The 17,836-nt window shown below is 42.3% G+C and overlaps 1 protein-coding gene and 1 long non-coding RNA gene across 2 annotated transcripts in view; both read right to left on the bottom strand.

The window, feature by feature from the left end:
* KIAA1210 (KIAA1210 ortholog) overlaps positions 1 to 12,377 on the bottom strand; it is a 74,874-nt gene extending 62,497 nt beyond the window's left edge. The window contains exon 1 of the mRNA XM_055727431.1: positions 12,120 to 12,377. The gene's annotated coding sequence lies outside the window, so the exon portion shown is untranslated. The remainder of the gene's footprint in view (positions 1 to 12,119) is intronic.
* Positions 12,378 to 13,284: 907 nt separating this feature from the next.
* LOC114014739 (uncharacterized) lies at positions 13,285 to 17,820 on the bottom strand. Its single transcript, XR_003558372.2, has 2 exons — positions 17,394 to 17,820; positions 13,285 to 14,352 (listed from the first exon to the last, which is right to left on the bottom strand). It is a non-coding gene; the product is annotated as an uncharacterized LOC114014739 (long non-coding RNA).
* Between the last annotated feature and the right edge of the window lie 16 nt (positions 17,821 to 17,836).

Here is a 17,836-nt window from a genome sequence, read left to right as displayed (position 1 = left end):
TAGACGAACGCCAAATAGACACAGAATATGGACTTTGGCAATGTAAAGATGTTTCTTAAAGATAGGGAAGGCAGCAAGCTTAAACACCTGGAAGTTGAATCAGATCTGGATTTCCTCTAAAGTTTGTGACTTGGCTTGACTGAAATAGACCAGTCTAGGCTCACTTTAATTTGAAAATTATGGCCTTCCCCACTGACTTCTTCAAACTCTGTGTCGCCACTTTCCCTCAACAACCCAACATTGCACCACCCTCCTGTGATCACTGCACATCCAAATCGGCCTTGCTTCACCTTCTGAGTCTGCAAGGAGAACAAGCAGTCCAGGTGGCAAGCTGCCCTCCCGCAGCAGCACCGGCAGGGATGAAGAGATAGCAGCAGAGCTCCCAGCGCCTGATAAACTTCCCAACAAGTTTCTCAATTTCTGCAAAGGGAATGAGGGAGGCAAGTTTGAGCAAGGCCCAGCAACCCGATCACTGAGAAATGCTTGCACCGAAACACAGCTCCCAAAATCAGAGTTACTTGTTTCTCTGGCACTTTCACCTGCGTCATTGCAAAAAAAAAGGCCTCTTCAACATAAGTAACCAACAGCAACTAGTAATCCAACAGGGGAAGCTCAAAGTGAGCTAAAAAACACTGGCATGTTTCCACCGTCACTTCCTACACATATACATGTACACAGGGTACATGCCAGCAGCCTGACAGCAGAGGTGTGAGGAGCTACACACATAACCAGCAATTCAAAATACATTTTGTGTCCGACATCTACTGCTTTTCTTCAAGCCTCTTACAACTGGATCTCTAAGGGCTAACTACATCCTTGCCTCTCTGGCTCTCAGCTAGTGAACACTTCACACTTTGCAAAAAAGTCCACTCAGAGCTGGCTTGCACGCGATCAGGACACGTACACAGTGCAAAGCAGCAGGGATGGACCAGATGTCACACAGTTAGGAAATCCCGTGATTCACCAACTGTGTTTAAACATGGATGTTTGGTTTGTATTTTTTTGTAATTATTTTCAAACAAACATAGGCGTAGGAGTAGAAATCCTACAGCAAGCTGAGAGACCGTAGCATTTCAGATTTTCTCTATATTCTGGCGTCTCTGAACTGACTTCTGGTTAACAAGGCAGACTTCTGTCTCCCTTTTTTAGCCTTTAGCCTCTACCAAAAGCCAGTCTAGTTCCCTCTCTCCTAGTCACTGTAACAAAGTTGCATTTTGACTGCATTCCTCTGGTAATTTCTGCTGTTGAAAAAAACACATCTATCAGGTCAGAATTCACTGAAGGTTTGCAGCTCCCCCTACCACCATTGTGACTGATCTATATGCACTTGGATTTTATATAATGAAGATTCTGTGTATTTCTTAACATTCATGTTGCATCTGTACCCTTAGCAACATTTTGCACTTCTCAGTTATTTTGCCTCCCCACCTTTCCCAGCCACTGCCAGCCTGAAAGCACCATGTGCCCTCCTGCATCCTGTAACACAGTTGAAGACCTGCAGCGGCATAGACCCTCCCCTCCTTTTAGGGCAGGGCTGCACACCCTCCAACAACTGACATTTTCTATTCATTTGTTTAACTCTGAAAAAGTAACCCTGTCAGTGTCTGGACATCAAATGAGGTATTTGGGGCAAATCCAGCAGAATTCCAGTTCTCGTCTCTTTACCATTGACCAATGAAGCCTAGGTTAATTGAGAACTTTCAGATTAGATTTTATGCTGCACTTGATCTTGCCCAAGTATTTACAAAAATGTGCTGCTCCAGCTGAATTGCATGTAAAGCACTCCTTCCACTACAACCAGGAATCAACCCTGCACAGAAGTCGAATCATAACATTGCAAGTCACTCTTCCCATACCCCAATTCTCTCTGCTTTTGGTGTGGATTGCTTACCTGTGTGCTAACATAAATGTGACTCAGGAAATACTTTCCTGAAGCAGAAATGGATTCAGCTTTCTTACAAGTGAGGTTCCCAGGCTGGCAAATGGGCCTGGCTTGGAAATTTTCACCAAAAACCTTTCAATACTAAAGGAACAACTAAACATGCATCACTGTTAAATGCTGCATTATCAGAGCTTTAAACAAACCGGGTTGGAATCAAACACAGTACTCTGCAGAAAACAAAGAAGTGGAGATAAGAGGATTTCTGCCTTGCAGAGTTTATACATCCATCTGTGATTAATATTAGGAGGAAAATGAGGGTCAAATCCTGTCTCTAAAATTGAGACAGTGTAGTCAGGGGCCTCTAACTATGCACTATATCAGCTTTTTATTCATGCATATAAGCCTGAAGAATCTGACATAATACTTGCTCTGGAGTCTAATTACTGTATGTTGCTCTAATTATGTCTGGTTTTACACCATGTACAATGTGTGGGATTTGGGGGATTTTTATTGTTGTTATTCCCTGTTAGAGGAAATCCTGCAAGCTCCTTCAATAAAAAGAATATTTCAAAGACAGCAGCAATACATACAGTCTTTTTGAGTCCAGTGTTCGGTAATTCTGAGTCTGAATCATTTCTTGCAGTTTACCACAAACACACTGTATTCACCTCTTAGGAAAGAGTGAAGATAAACTTTGGTATGGGGTATCCACTGCATTACTGAACTCTAAAATATGGCCAAAGAGATACTGGGATACTAAATCTGTCCTTTGTGTCCCCACAGTCAAACATGAACTCCTCCTGGATTATCTGCAGATGAAGGTCAAGCTATGTGTCATTCAAAAGGTAATTTCCCCTAGATTTGCAACAGGATCACAGATGTAACCTCAGACTTCAGTGTCAGAAAATATCAATCGCCAAACAAATAAGATAGATAAAGACACATAAGCGTTTGTTCAACATTTTACAAATCTACAAGGATTGATTTGCCTATAAATATGTAATTTATTTACAGAGAAATAACAGCATCCCTATATAAATAGACAATATAGCCAGGATGTGCTGCCTCTCATATATCTGCTTTTCTCATCCAAGACCATAAATCTAAAATCTAAGATTTTAATGAGTCAGAATGAAAAGCAGATTATTTTTGACACAGTGGAAGAGCTTGGTATTTCCTGTGAAAATACTAGCATGGTCAATATTTTATATACTGGAAACTGTGGTTCTTTTGTCTAAGGGGTGGGGGGAGTGCAGAAGCTGAACAAAGGAGCTCTATTTCTACACATTCTGACATAAGAAAACACCATGTTAAAAAATACTAAGTTCCAACAACACAACTTTTCCTTCTTGCTGTCCAGGCAGGCACCAATATAGACGAGCATCTGGAAAGAAATGTGAGAACACAGTATGTAGCTACAGGCACATGGACCAGTGCCTAGCCTAGATGTAGAACATCAGAGGTAACAGTTACTTAGTCTTAACAAATAATCCTGAGACAAAGTGAATAATGAATTGAGTTTTCTACACCCCATTCTTTCCAAATTCCCCTCTAGGGATAGATCCAATCAATGTCCCTGCAACACTCCTGCCAAACTCCCTTGGAGACAGAACAGACTGACATTGCCACTGTTTGTGCTGTGAATAGCAATCAAGTTTAATGACTTCCCATGTATATTAGTTTTGCACTAATGTAGACCCACCTCTTCAACAGAATTACTCCCGATTTGTTTGTACAGGTATAAGCAAGAGGAGAACCAGGGACTCGCACATCTGGAATAATATTCCTAAAGCCATCAACATCCCGAATTTCAACTGCAACTGAAATAAAAATTCAAAAGCGAAGGTCATCTCTGATACCATCTCACTGGCTGTCGACTGAAGTAATAATATGGGAAATCACAGAAGTGCAACTGGGGAAAAGGCTGTCTGACTCCAGTGCCTGCAAACACAAGGCTAAAGATAAAGTGACCATTAACCTTCAGAGAAGGGCAGTGAGGTCCCAGAATGTCCTGCCTGCAGGCTTTATTGCTCCAAGGGGAAACGAACAGAAAAATAAAAGTAAAAACTACATACCCTTGACATTTAACTCAAATTAGTAGGCAATGGTAACATCATGCTTTCTTTGTTAGCTTTCCTCTGTATAAAGGCACAAATACAGTACCTGGTTCATTCCACAAACTGCAAAATCAGTAGAAAGTATCAAGTAATAATAAATTTACTCCTACTACTTGATAGCTGCAAGATTAATCACAAGTACCAGACCTGTATCCCTCTGTACAGAATATATTATTACTCCACACTGCCGATACAGCTGGAAGAACTGAGGCAGAGTAATTCAGTGACTATTCCAGAATCCATAAACTGCAACTGAACCCAAAGTTCCTAGTGCCTGCAACTGTGTTTTAAGAGACTTTCCCCATCCTTCCTTGCTCAAAAAGGACAGCCAGAAAGCCCCTACAAGAATAAGCACCCTATAAATATCCAGGATAACTTTAAGTTCACTAGCCAGCCTTCAGCCGTGGGAACTCTTACAGGATCACTGGCATCAGAATGCTGAGTTAAATTAGAAATCAATGACTGCACTGCATGATTTGGCCCAGCCTGTCCAGAGTTTTAAAATCACCACATAATAAAAAATACCTCATACTGAGCCAATTTCACCAGAACAGACCCACAGCACAGCGGAGTCCTTACACAGCAGCCCAACGCATTACTCAGATTCAAGTTCTGGGAATCTTTAAATATCTCAGTGTGTTCCCAATTGTCTCTTAAATATGCTGGAGCTGTTCCCATCATAATGGGAAAGGAAAATATCTAATAAATATCCAGAAGCAGGAAATAAGCTAATTGAAGAAGAATTTTACCTAAAACTGTTGAATAAACTACAGCTCTGTGTCACTAAGTCACATAATCACATGCTTAAACTGGATCTCTGCTTGGTCCTTCCCATTTCAAACAGTGCAACCACAGAGCTGCGCATACACTTCAGTAATGCACTGCGGTGATGGGTCTATCTATCATTCCAGGATCACCAATATCTGAAAAAGCTGCAGCTGAGAGCCACGACAAACATAAGTCCATTGTTTTAGTATCTTTTTGCTTTACCACAGAGATTAGGAGATACCTACAGCTTTCCTAGGATAAATGCCACTCTCAGCCTCACCACTCCAGCCCCTATTGCTAGTCTTTAAACAGAACGTACTTGAGATCCACTGGTGTTGGCCTCAGGTACTGAACCGTTGCTACTAAGCAGTTCCATCCATCTAAGTAGTTTCCACACTATGAAATACCAGCCGACACTGCAGGTCTGAGCAGGAAGAGGAGCAGTTGTCACCATGTGCCATGTAGCTCAAAAGTCACCTACCCCTTCTACAGGTTTTATCAGCGCCTATGCACCAACACAAACTTAGATCCTCTCATGGAAACAGCTCCTTTGGAACATAACATAGAGGCTAATATAACTGATACTGTTTGGCATGGTAATAAACAAGTCCTCAAGGGACTCCATATATTGCCTGGAGATAAGCTAATGTGAAGTGTAAAGATTAGCTATGCTTGTTCTACACCCGGAGAGCTCCCTTTGGTCATCAAAATATTAAGCAAGCCCTCCATCTACTGAGAACTATTGATATGTAATGTGTATAAGACTAGATAGTATTTAAAAGCAACTAAAGGTTCATGAGCTAAGATACAAGATGGTTTTCACTGCTGTCTTGATTATGCAATACCTATATTGTAGTATTTTCTCACTGCGGATGAGATTTAATATTTCATGAAGGCAACAAATGCTAAATACTAGTAAGACTTCTTGATTGTTTCCCTAGTTTGTGCAAAGTTTTCTCACCATGAATTCATATGTCATTGCTAAATATAATGGGATGTTAGTAAAAAAACATCCAAAGGAAATGACATTGAATGTTGCAGAATAACCACTGGTCATCAGTAAAAATGGTATCAGTGATGATATGATCAACCTTTTATTTTGATCAGAATCAGTTACAAGAAGAGCAACTATGTTATCTCTGAAAAGTCCCATACACACTACAAATGTAACACCCCTTCCACCAAAATGAAAACCTGTTCAAGATCTGAAATATTTTTCCTTTGGAGGAATGAGGGCACATGATCATGCTGATGCTGTGTAATGTACAGTAGAATAAAATCAAAGTCACACCCTATGACTATTTGTATCCCTCTTGTAACTGCAGAATGAAGAGCAAGTGGCAATGGCCATCATTGGAGGGCCAGCAGAGCAGAAGAAATGTGATCACCAGAATCAGAGCGTGTGAATTGCTTGTATTCCTTTTCTTCCTCTAATCCAATCCACAAAAGTTGTGGTGGTATTGTTCATAACATAGTTTCTTCAGACTCATCACAACAATAATGACTGGTTTACTCCTTTTTTTTCCTCTTTCTTCTAGTTAATGTCATTTTACACTGCTTCGCATTAAAAAGATAATATAAATCCTTTTGCATAGCCTAAAAGCTTGACAAATCAACTAATGCAAGAACTTCTGAGATAAACGATAGTCTTTCCTTGACTCAGATTTCTTGCTTTTAAGCTGATTTATTGTAAGAACCTTAACATTTTAATGTATTTTCTTGTACAATATGATATCATTTTTAGTTATTGCAGAACCTACAGCTTTAGGAGTTTAACTATCATTAAGTCCAGTCCTCAGTCAGCACAGTAGCAACAAAGTGATAACGTAAGAAAGATAGATCCAAAAAAAGAAAATAACCATTAAAAAAATAAATGCTTAAAGAAGTACACGCTGGTAGTTAACAACAGGTATACAAATGGTCTAATGTTCTTCTCCTCACTGTATTGCTCTTGAACTCTAAGCACACAAACACATTGCATTGTGATTTTGAAATTTACTCCGATGTGGAACAGCTGCATGCTACGTTTCAAAGGACCGGAATCTTTAAAAATGAAAGATTTGTGCATCTGTAAATAAGGTCTTTCTTAATATATCTGCAATGAAAGAACAAAGGATTTTGGAAAGAACTTTCATTAGTATTGTACACAAGGCAATTCTGAAATGCCATCTCCAGCTGAGTTTACTCTCTCAATCTACAGACGGTTTTCTAAGCCCCATTCTCTCTAACATTGTGTTGACATCTCCTTTTTTTTACTAAGATTTAAAGAATCAATTACATAAATCCACAAGCGCCCTATGAGGTGTTAAATCATATGCTGGCAGACTTGAATATAACATATAAATTGTAAAAGCAACAAAATTAAGCAATCACCGTTCACAAACAATCCCCATTTGTAGCACGTTCCTGGGTAATTATACCACAGGTCTATAGTTTAAATTTATAGAGAAACTCTTGGACCATTTCTCAAATGTCAAGTAAACCACGCAGCTTACCTCCTCTGCTTTCTTTCCCTCCCCCTTTTACTTCCTCCTGCCGAGATAATGAAATGTATAATATAAAAAACAGAGGGTAAATTCAGGAGAATTCAGAAATCCTGACACTGCTTTCAAAGAAAATAGGATGAGAGAACGCATCTTCTCTAAACCTTCTCCCTCCTGCCATTACCAGTGCTTAGGAATATACAAATAGTTTCTTGAATCATAGGGATAAAATTTATCCTGACATTGCAAGAAAGAGCCTTACACCCCTGTTATCTGGCTGCAGTCATTGCAGCAAGTCAGCAAGTTCCAGGCCTGGGAAAAGATGTTGGTTTGCCAGAACCATGATCCAAGGTGATCGCATGGCAATGGCTGCAGCTCCAACTGTCCTAAGGTAGCAATCTAAAAAAAAAAATAATAAAAATAAAAAAATCTGGGCACTCAAAAGAGCAAAGACTGGAAGACTAACAAAGAACCAGCCAAACTAAAGCAGCATTAACCCTTTCTGTGCTGCAAGGTATCCTTCCCACATAACCTAGTGGAATACATAAATGGTCTTATGAAGTGTAAACTGGAAGAAGGGAAAGGATGCACTTGACTGCAAGCTACTGTAACATTTTCTGGCAAAGTATAGCAATAATACTAAATAGACTTCTATGAATGATGGCAGACTCTTCTTACTAGCAAATACCAGTTAAATTTAAGAAATGCATGTTCAGCAGAAAGAAGAAAGGGCTGGAACAGCAGGTGAAAAGCCTAAGAATGGCAGTGAAAACAGGATAAGCTGTAAATCCTTGACATTCCATTTTGCTGAGGTTAGCTCTAGAGAGGGTGTCAAAGTTGTAAGCAAGGTAAGTATGTGCACTAACCACCATTTTCCCCCTCAGGCTTTTAAGCAGCAATTTAAAAAGAAGTTGTGAAGTAAGATCCTTATTACTTCCTCCAGTTTTAAGAGTTTGAAGTAGTGCGGCCACCCCAAAATCAGCATTCCTGAGTCAGCAAAACTATGTGATGGCTTAAACAAGCGGATATATTGGAAATATTGGGTGCTTTCTTCATTTTCAGGCTCTGATTCATTAAAGATCCTGCTTTCAAGCTTTTCACCCAAGTATGTATTTTGGCAGTTTTGCCTGGGTTTGGTTGGTCAGAAGAATGTTCGGAGTCTTGCATGATCACTTGGCTTTGCAAGCTATGACCTGATGAGGTCTCATAAGATTTATGGGGGGAATGACAAGTCAGGAGGAGGGAGGGAGGAACACCAGTTAAAACTAACTTTGTTAATAACATCATCTGGAAATCCCAGTGTTTGCTGCTCACCAAAGAGGTGGTTTCAAGTTCTAACCTGTAACACTCCTTCCACTGCACATACAAGCTGTCAACCAAAGATACGGAGATAAACCTCTTCAGATGGAGAGGAATCTATTTAGCTTTATGCTTAAACTACACAATAGATTGCCCTTAAACAGAAGAATTGGCATAGAAACTCATCGGAGGGAATGATGGGGGGATGCAGCCCTGTCTGACTACATTTCCACTAAAACCAATGTCAAGTAACAAAATCTCACAGAACGTGTTTGAATTCATTTAGAAGAAACTGATGAAATTCAAATGGCATCTATGCTTGTGGCATTGGCATTCCTTTTGGAAGCTATTTTAAACTTTAAGAGGATGTATATGTATCTGTGTATGCATGACTCAACATGATGTTGGTGGCATTCCAATATAGTCAAGCCACCGATTCTTGAGTTTGGCCCATATCCAGAGCTCATTAAAATCAATTACAATCTTTCCACAGAATTCAGCTCTTCCTATCATAACCTAAGCTTGCAGTCTGATGTACAACAGGGACTACAGTCACACTGCTTTGTCCCCTGTTTGACTTACTACACAGCTTGATGTTTACGTTACATAACTAAAGATATTGAGACCAACCACACCACGTACACCGTCCACAGTACAAACATAAGGATTACTGAAAATCCTCAGGGGAAAAAAAAATAAAATCAACTCCCCAGTTTGCTAAACCAATGTGTGCTTTCTTTTCATTTATATAGTGAGAGTTCATATAAATAAATAAATGTGAATGAATAACACACTTCTAACAGTATCAGACACAGTAAGCATTCTGGTCAAAGTTGTAGTGGATTTTAGCAGAGATTAAGCAGTCAAAGATGTGTTTGTTGGTATTAAACATATTAGTCTCTCCCACATACACACAGGATTGTTCACTGAGTGTCCATTTTCACAGCTGTTCAAAGCTGAGTAACATCTTAGCCTTCTCTTAATGCTTATGCATCGTCCCAGTATTTGCACTTGCACTTGCAGCTAGTGCTTTCTTGTGAAATATTCTCAGTAAACATTGATCTCTAAATAAATTTATTTAGAATCTAAAGAAATGGCCCTGTACTAAGCAGTTCTTTGGACCAAGTACAGTTTCTCATTTCTTCTTTGACTGTCATCTATCTTCTTCTGGTAACAGAAAACATAGCTGTACATTTGTCTGCAGCAAATTCTCTGGCCAGTACATAAAGACACATTTCAAGTGGAGGCAAATATTAACTTTGAAACTAAAGCCAATGCCAGTAACACTTCTGGAGTTGTAAAACTTAACTTTTGCTAGTTAAGTCTGCACTTAACTGGCTCCTGGGAAGACTAAAAAAAAAAGTCTAAATGGAGATCTACTTCCCAAATGTCTGAATACAGCCAAAAACCTGTGCTGTGGGTTCTAAAGGACAAAGAGTTTTGAGTCATCAAATCTGCACCCGGCATATCTCCACCTTTGTGGTCACAGGAATCTGTGACATTTCATTTTCAGAAAATTTCCATCAAATCTTTGACAGAAACACAAGCAAACAGCTTAAGTGGAGAAGTATTTAAACTCACAATGATCTAAAAAACCCCATGAAGTATACTTTTGGTTCACGTAAAAAAGCCCATGAACTATACTTTTGGTTCATGTAACATCCAAGTAACTTGGTTTTGCATAGCAGAAAAAGCATTTGTATACATATATAATCACATAAATATCTATATATACTAAACTTTAGTCAGTCATAAAGTCTAAGGTGGGAAGTGCTTTGCACTTATACTATAGTGAGTAAGAACTGAGCCACTTTGAATTTTGCAGATATGGACCCAGATTCTCTGTTGGGCTGGATAGTTCTGGAATCTTTGCAAACCTCACATCCCACCTGTGCCACAGGGCTGCATTTTTTTGACTATGTCGGAGCTCAGTCTGGAGAAGTGTAACTGTATTGATCTTGCATTAAGTCATCTACTGACACACTTTAGAAACAGATGAGCAATTTCACTAAGTCAACGCAACTTTTCAGGTGCAATATTCTTCAGGAATTGGTCTACAGCACTAGCAACGTACTGCTCCAGCAACGTACTGCTCCATACACTGTATAACCAGAAGTCCAAATTATAAACTACCAATCAACCAACCAGTGCAGAAAGTTATTTCATGTCTATTAAATCACTGAATTAATTTTTCCTTGTATTTGTTTTATAACAGCAAGACAAATATATATTTGCATTTTTCATCTTATTACGTATCTGCAAAGGTACTGGAGTCCAAATTATCATTTATTATGTTGTGTAAGAGAAAACAAAATAGAAAATTCACATTAATGAAGCTGTTAACAAAAGGTAATGCCATCAAACTTGCCTTTCTGTTTTAAAGGTTGCTAACACTATACTTGAAGTTACCTGTAACCTTCAGTTTCCACCAAGTATCAGGGCAACAGAAAGTGTAAAAGATCCACAGTGACAGTAATCCCAAGCAGCTCAGACTATGTGTACTAGGCTACCTCTTTCTAGTCCTCCAACCTGCTACATCAAGTCTGAAATGAACAAAACCCCATCCAAATCGGCATCAGACAAACTGATTGCATGGGTCTAGGCAGAGGACACCACACTGAGAGATCTCTGTAGGATGTGGTGCAAGGGCACAGCACAATGGCTGGAAGGGGAAAGGGACATTTCCAATGACATTTCCAAGACAGCAGTTGGACTAGACTATGGAAAAGACTGGAGGTGGTTTGCTGAGGTTCTGCAATACTCCGTGCTCATACCCTGCATGCAGCTCGTTACCTTGATGAAAGCACTTGCCCTTACATGAGCCATTCTACTTGCACAAGGATAGTTATCACAGGAAATCCATCAAAGTCATTACATGATTAAGGCTTTACTCCTGCATACAGTTGTTTATAAGACTGAACTCTCAAATTATGGAGTGTATCAGCAAAATAATTGTGAAAGAAATGACACAGTGGGTGACTTTCATTCTAATACAGGTTATGGATCCGATCTGCTCCCTTTACAAGACCCTACTACTCCTCTCACACCACCACTGCACGCTCGCTCCAAGATCACATGGATTGCCCCAGTCCGCAACACCAGTGTTAATACTTGGCATGTGGGAGACAGCCAACAATTCTGCTAGCAATGCAAGAGGGAAAGTCAAGTCCAGCTCATATTAGTAACCGTGCCTACTTCTGCTAAAACTGGTTAAAAAATGTTTTAGGGCATAAGATGCGGAGATCTGACACTGAAAGACCGCAAGGTCTTAAGTGAAGGGTAAGGATGCCAGTTCAGCCCGACAGACCCAACATTGGCAGGAAGAGTAAGGAGCCGTTAGCAGCAGTTGGCGAATAAAGCGTTTGAACAAAGAGCGCATCGGGGAAAGCTCTCGCCGCTCGCCTACGCCACAAAACGCCCGCCAGCGCTGCCCCACACCGGCACGGCCCCGCTGCCGAGCGGCGGGCAGGGCGGCACCACTGCCCGGGAGTCCCCCGCTGCCGGGCTGCGGCCGCCTCCCCTGCCGGTTACCGCCGGCCCCCCCGCGACCCCGCCGCCGCCGCCACTCACCGCCGCCACCCGAGCGCTCCGCGCCGCTCCGCCGCCCCGGAGCGGCCCCGCCCGCCGCCGCCCAGCGGCACCCTGCGCGCCGGCCGGGCACCGGCCCCGAGCGGCAGGTAGCAGGGTAGCAGGCCCCACCTCCCTCGCACCGGGGGAGCGGCGGGGGGGCCGGGGGAGCAGCGCAGACCCCCGAAACGAACGCCGTGCCACGCCGCTGCGCTCGGCCGGGGGAACCGCGGTAAATAAAATGGAGGCTTCCGACATCGCCGGAGTTGGGGCTTTCTCTTGCCCGGGCGGGGTGGGAAGGCCGTGTTACCTTCTTGGGCCTCCGCACTGGTGTCCCGGGAATTCCCACGGGCTCGGACCCAGGAGACCTGCCATCATTCAGCTGGGTGCAGCAAACCCACAGCGTGGAGGTCGTGGCGGTGCTGTGGCCTTGCTCTCGAGACACAGCGCTCGGGAAGATGCGAAGCCACGTAAGGGGTCTGCATCCGGCGCGTTGCCCAGCGGGTCTGGGGCACGGCGCGAGCCATCTTCTCAGTGTACATAATCCACGTAACATCTCTGAGGCTGTGGGGTGACTTTGAGGGTCTGAAAGATTTTCCCACTGAGGACATTGCACTAGAACAGCTGGAAATCCATCAGGCTGGGAAACTAACGGAGCGCTACCTTAACCTGTTGAAAACTGGATTCCACTGGACCGCTGCTTAGCCAGCCAACTTTGTGTGAAACCAAGCATGACTGAACTGTCTTCAAGTATTTAATAAAATCAGAAAACCAAAGATAAAAGGAACCATTTGTGGAACAGACAGAAATTTGGCTTGCGCCTGGAAGTGTGTTTAATCTAACCAGACACCTAGATGATTTTGAAAAAAAAACCCAACCAAGCAATATTTCTTCCACATGTCTGTCTTCCTACCATGGCTTTCTTCTTTTTACTCAGTCACCCCCATCTTGTCTCTACTGCTTTGTATGTGAGCACTTAACTAAAACAGAGCAAAGACAGACAGCAAAAGCTTTCTTGGTAATCAACAGAAGCAGATTTCAGCTAAATAAAACTGAGATAAGAATCCATGCCTGTCTCATTACACTTCTACAACTAAAATGTTGTAAGGTTACACCTAGAAAACTCTACCATCCTAGCTCACTGATACCTCCCTTTTTCTAATCTTTAAATCTATTAATGTTGAAGTTGGTTGTCAATTCACATCGAAACAGACTGGCCTGCTCCGTAGCAGAACTAGCACACTTTCATAGCAGCAGAGAAATAACAGGCCCTACTTCAGGGATATAGTGACACCAGTGAAGACAGCTCACGCATTCCAAAATGCAAAGTGAATGTTTCCAGCGTAAGCAAAAATTGGTCCTTGTGAAGAACACATGTACATGCAATGGATACCATTTCCCCATCCAACACTACCAGAGCAGAGAGAACATTTCCTACTCCCTCTAACAGTGCTACTGATTTGATTCAATCTGTGAATGCACCAAGTCTCCTTTATGTCATCCAGTTATTTTTGATACACAAAACGCTCCTGGCTTATCAGACCTGTAAGCAAATCCAAGTCGTCATTTTCAGGAAGTCAGGGACTTTACCCTTTCAGTGTCAATCATTGTGCTTTCTAGGGATACTGAGACTGTTACATTGCAAGAATCACATGCAGACTTGTGTGTCGTTCTTTCCTTGCCTCTTTCAGAAGTATCTACAGCTTGCCCAGATTGCTTTCAACATCTGCTGCCTTTCAAAAAAGGAGCCCATACTGAGAATTCACACCCAGATTTTAATCCATAGTTACAAGACAAGGCATCTCCAAAATTTTTCTAGCACAGTTGCTGCACAAACTGACCAAGCCAGCTTTCTTGTCATAGTGACTGTCAGTCCTGTTCGGCATGACTGAATTGAAAACCATAGTCCAGGCAGCCTAAAAGATAAGCAAGCAAGGGGGAAGATGAAGCTGGGGAGGAGATTTTATTTGCAAGCTCCCATCAGTCTGTTTCTGAGGAAAGCAATTCTCAGACATGAGCAGACTCCGCCTTTCCAACCTCCCTCTCTGACACCTTTTGTAAAACTTGGTAAAAATTCCCATCTGGAGCTGGTTTACACTGCAGATGTTTACACATATATCTCCAGGAATGACAGGATCTTGATAGCCTTCTGCATAGTGTCATCTTCACATTGCAAAGTTCTTTCTTCTCGCACTTCATTGGATGAAGAGCACAGCTACAAAGTCAGAAGATGCAACTGAAAAATAAACAGAAGTGTGACAGAAACGCAAATAAAAACAAAACAAACAAAAAAAAAGAAGACCAGCAGAAAGATGATATATGCTTTTGACCTGAGGACTAGATGTAATTCAGAACATTCCTGGGTCAGGTGCCTGCTCTGCACCTGGAACAGACCCACACTAACAACAGCTTAATAGAACGCCTGCTGCCAGCATTAGGAGCACACTTGACCTACAGGACCTCTTCAATTTAGGGAGGGGTTCTGTTTTCTTGGCACAGGTAGGCACTACTCAGTAAAATAAGAGATTACAGCATCTCATCATTCCTTTCTTTTTCCTCATTAGTAAGTTAAATTATTGTAGGGGGAGGGGGGAATGAGGAAGAAGTAAGACCCATATTAGACCAGCTGTGAGAAACAGGCAGGTGTGATAGAGCTTGCCTACGTCAATGTATTGGATGGCCTCATATAATATGTTGTCTCTCTCTAGAAGGCTCAAATTCCTCATGTCCTTGTAAGGCACATTTAATCTTGCTTTTTAATTTCTTTACTTAATCTACAAATTCCAAGGAGCCACTTGGACCACAAGGCAAAAACTTCTATGGTTGCTACTTGATGTTACAAGCTGTTTGTAATGCAGTACTATGGTACGTTACTGAAATATCTCAAATTCCCAGGTGTGAAGTTACAAATCAGACTTTAGGCTGGACAGTAAAGATCTAACTTGCCAGTGGTTTTATTCATCACTAGTTCTCGGTAAGCTCAAAGACTAAGATACCTCATCTGTCCTTCAGAAAGCCTGGGTCCTTGCAGGTCGAATGAAAGCCAGCAATAGTTCCAGGTGATCAGCAGCTCTGGCAGTCTGCTCCCAACTAGTACAAATTAGGCATCAGTATCTTTGCAAACTTCTGAAAACTTTTTTGCAGCCATAGTTTGAATTAGATTCATCAATCAGGTAAGTTAGAGAAAAGAATTCTTGTGGAGGGCTTCCAAAGGAACAATGAAAGAATGTGAGGACCAAAACCAGCTTGGCAAGAATGGTCCCCATGTACTCAGCCATGGTAAAGCATATCACAGAGAAACCAGGCAAAGCATACTTTGTTCAGAAGCATTAACTATGCTCTCAAAGATTCACTAAATATACCGGACAAATTCCAAAGTGGAAATAGAGCAGCAAGAAGAATGCTGAGGTGTAGCAGAGCTAATTTTGCTTCATCTCTAACAGATTCATGCTGGCTATATAAAAGGAAAAAAAAAACCCAAGTAGGAATATTTTAAAGCCATTTGAACTACTCTGATTTGCAAGAATATGAAAGTTACCCGAGTCCCAATGTTTTCTTCAACTAACAAGAAGAGAGCATTATATTAGAACTGCTTTATCAACCCATCTAATAGATGTTGTTAACAGAATGGTTTCAGGAAGGAAACTGTTGTTGTCTATGGAATAGAGAGGAAAACCTGTGTGGGAGCAGAGCTAATGCATGTGGTATTTAGCTGGGGCCAACTCTGTTCTGACTAGAACCTCAGTTCCATTTAAAGGCATTGCCAAATAAGCTTGCTAGCAAGAAATGTATAGCAAAGGATTTATTAATTTAGATAATGTTGACTGATGTATCATAATTTTGCTTATGCCCATTTATTTCTAAATATCTTTCTTACTTTTTTGTTAAGTAAGATACATTCTGAGGCATACAAATATTTTTTTATGTGCTGCAAGGTGAAAAGAGAGCTTGAAGTTGAGCAACTGTAACTTGCAGTACCAGTGGCACATAACAAGATTATATCAATCTCAGCAATGTTTCCTGGCCTTTCTTTATCTAGGAATGAACTGTTCTTAGATGGTTTCTCTAGGATACTAGGAATAAACAGAGCTTCTTTTTCCCTCCCTTCAGTGTCTGGTTCATGGTCAAATTCAGGGTTGGAGTTGTTTTGGAGTCCGAGTTTTTTCCTTGCTCTTGAACAGTATGTATTGTAAAAATGAAAGAAAAATCTCCTTCCAAACTTCAAGTTTTTCTACATCTATTCCTCTAACATGTAGTATCAATACAATGAAGTGTAGTAGTGTCACGTCTACACTGAGCAGAATTAACTGTCATCTAGGTAATACAGTTGAATAATTCTGAAGTTTCAGAGGTTTCTTTAGTATCCTAAATGGGTCAAAACGCAGACCTACTTTACTACCAAATACGATTCTCAGTCATCAGATCGATCAAACAATGGGTTTTCCAAGTTACACAGCAGGTGGAAGCAAAAGTCAGTGTATACCATGAAAGGACAGATCAAGGTCCAAGTACTGATCAATAAAACAAGGAGCTTCCCAAACCAGACAGGGTGTGGAACCAAACACCCTACCTTGCAAGGGCCAACATGATTAAACACCTTAGAACTGAGAGGTCTTGAGCATATCCCAAAAGACCTTTTTATCACTAAACCCACAGAGTTAAAATTTTCCTAACACGGAGAATTAGAAAATATATTAAAAGCACTGCTTTTGATTTTATTTATCTAAATGTCCCAATGATAGGTTCAAAGCGGCCTTTGTCACCCAAAGCAGTGGTACGGACCATCTGCCATCGAGGTATGGACCACCTGCCAAGCGACTAGGCGAGATCAAGGCTGGCACACCACGCTTTCCCGCAGGTGCCCTGAACCGATGGCACTCACTCGTGAGGAGGGAACGATGATATTCTGACTGGGCGTTGGTTTGGGCTCTTTCTGAAGGATGGTGAGGACACAGTTTGCAGAGACAACTACTCAGACCCAAAACATCACCCTGCTTTCTCAGGCCTGATACCGAGGAGCAGAGGACACCAGCAGTGCTTAGCTGTGTTCCGGGCTCCAGCTGCTCCATGTGAACACCACAGCAAGTCCACACATCAGGCTAGTACCTCCTTTATCGGAAGTTTTACTTCACCAGAACTTCCACTGAAAGAAGCCTGGATAAAAACGTCCATGTCCAGACACTTTTCTGTGTTATAATAGTACCTTGTGGCTACTGCTTCTGTCTTTTTTTTTTTTTTTTTTTTTGGGGGGGGGGGGGAAGGGCCAGGGGGTATTACCTGAAGAAAACCCCAGAAGTCTGATAATTTCTTCCCTTTTCTCCCGAGTTTGGCACGCTCGCTAGTAAGCGCCCGAAGAGATACCGCCTTGTCAGGAAGGCTGAGGCGCGGCCCCGCACGGCAGGATGGCGCAGGGAGGGCGCCGGCAGCTCTGATGCGGGTCTAACGCCACCCCGAAGCTGGTTTTGCCACAGTTTCTGTGCAACCGCCTCCCCCGGAGCCGCCGCTGCGGTGGCCCGGCCATCCCTGCTGCCGCCTGGGCGGGGAATGGCGGCCGGCGACGCCCTCCGCGGAGCCGCCCTCGCCTCAGCCGCGTTCCGGCCGGCGCCCGCCATCGCCGAGCTCACACCACCACCTAGCGCCGGCGGCGGCCCAGCCCCGCTCCGCTCCGCTCCGGCTGCGGGCAGCAGCCGCGCCCCGGCCTCCTCCCGCCCTCACCCCTG

The sequence above is a fragment of the Falco cherrug genome, chromosome 15 (assembly GCF_023634085.1).
Source record: "Falco cherrug isolate bFalChe1 chromosome 15, bFalChe1.pri, whole genome shotgun sequence".
In the NCBI taxonomy this organism is placed as follows: domain Eukaryota; kingdom Metazoa; phylum Chordata; class Aves; order Falconiformes; family Falconidae; genus Falco; species Falco cherrug.
The sequence above is the reverse complement of the archived record's forward strand: the minus strand, read 5'-3'. Positions and strand labels throughout refer to the sequence as shown.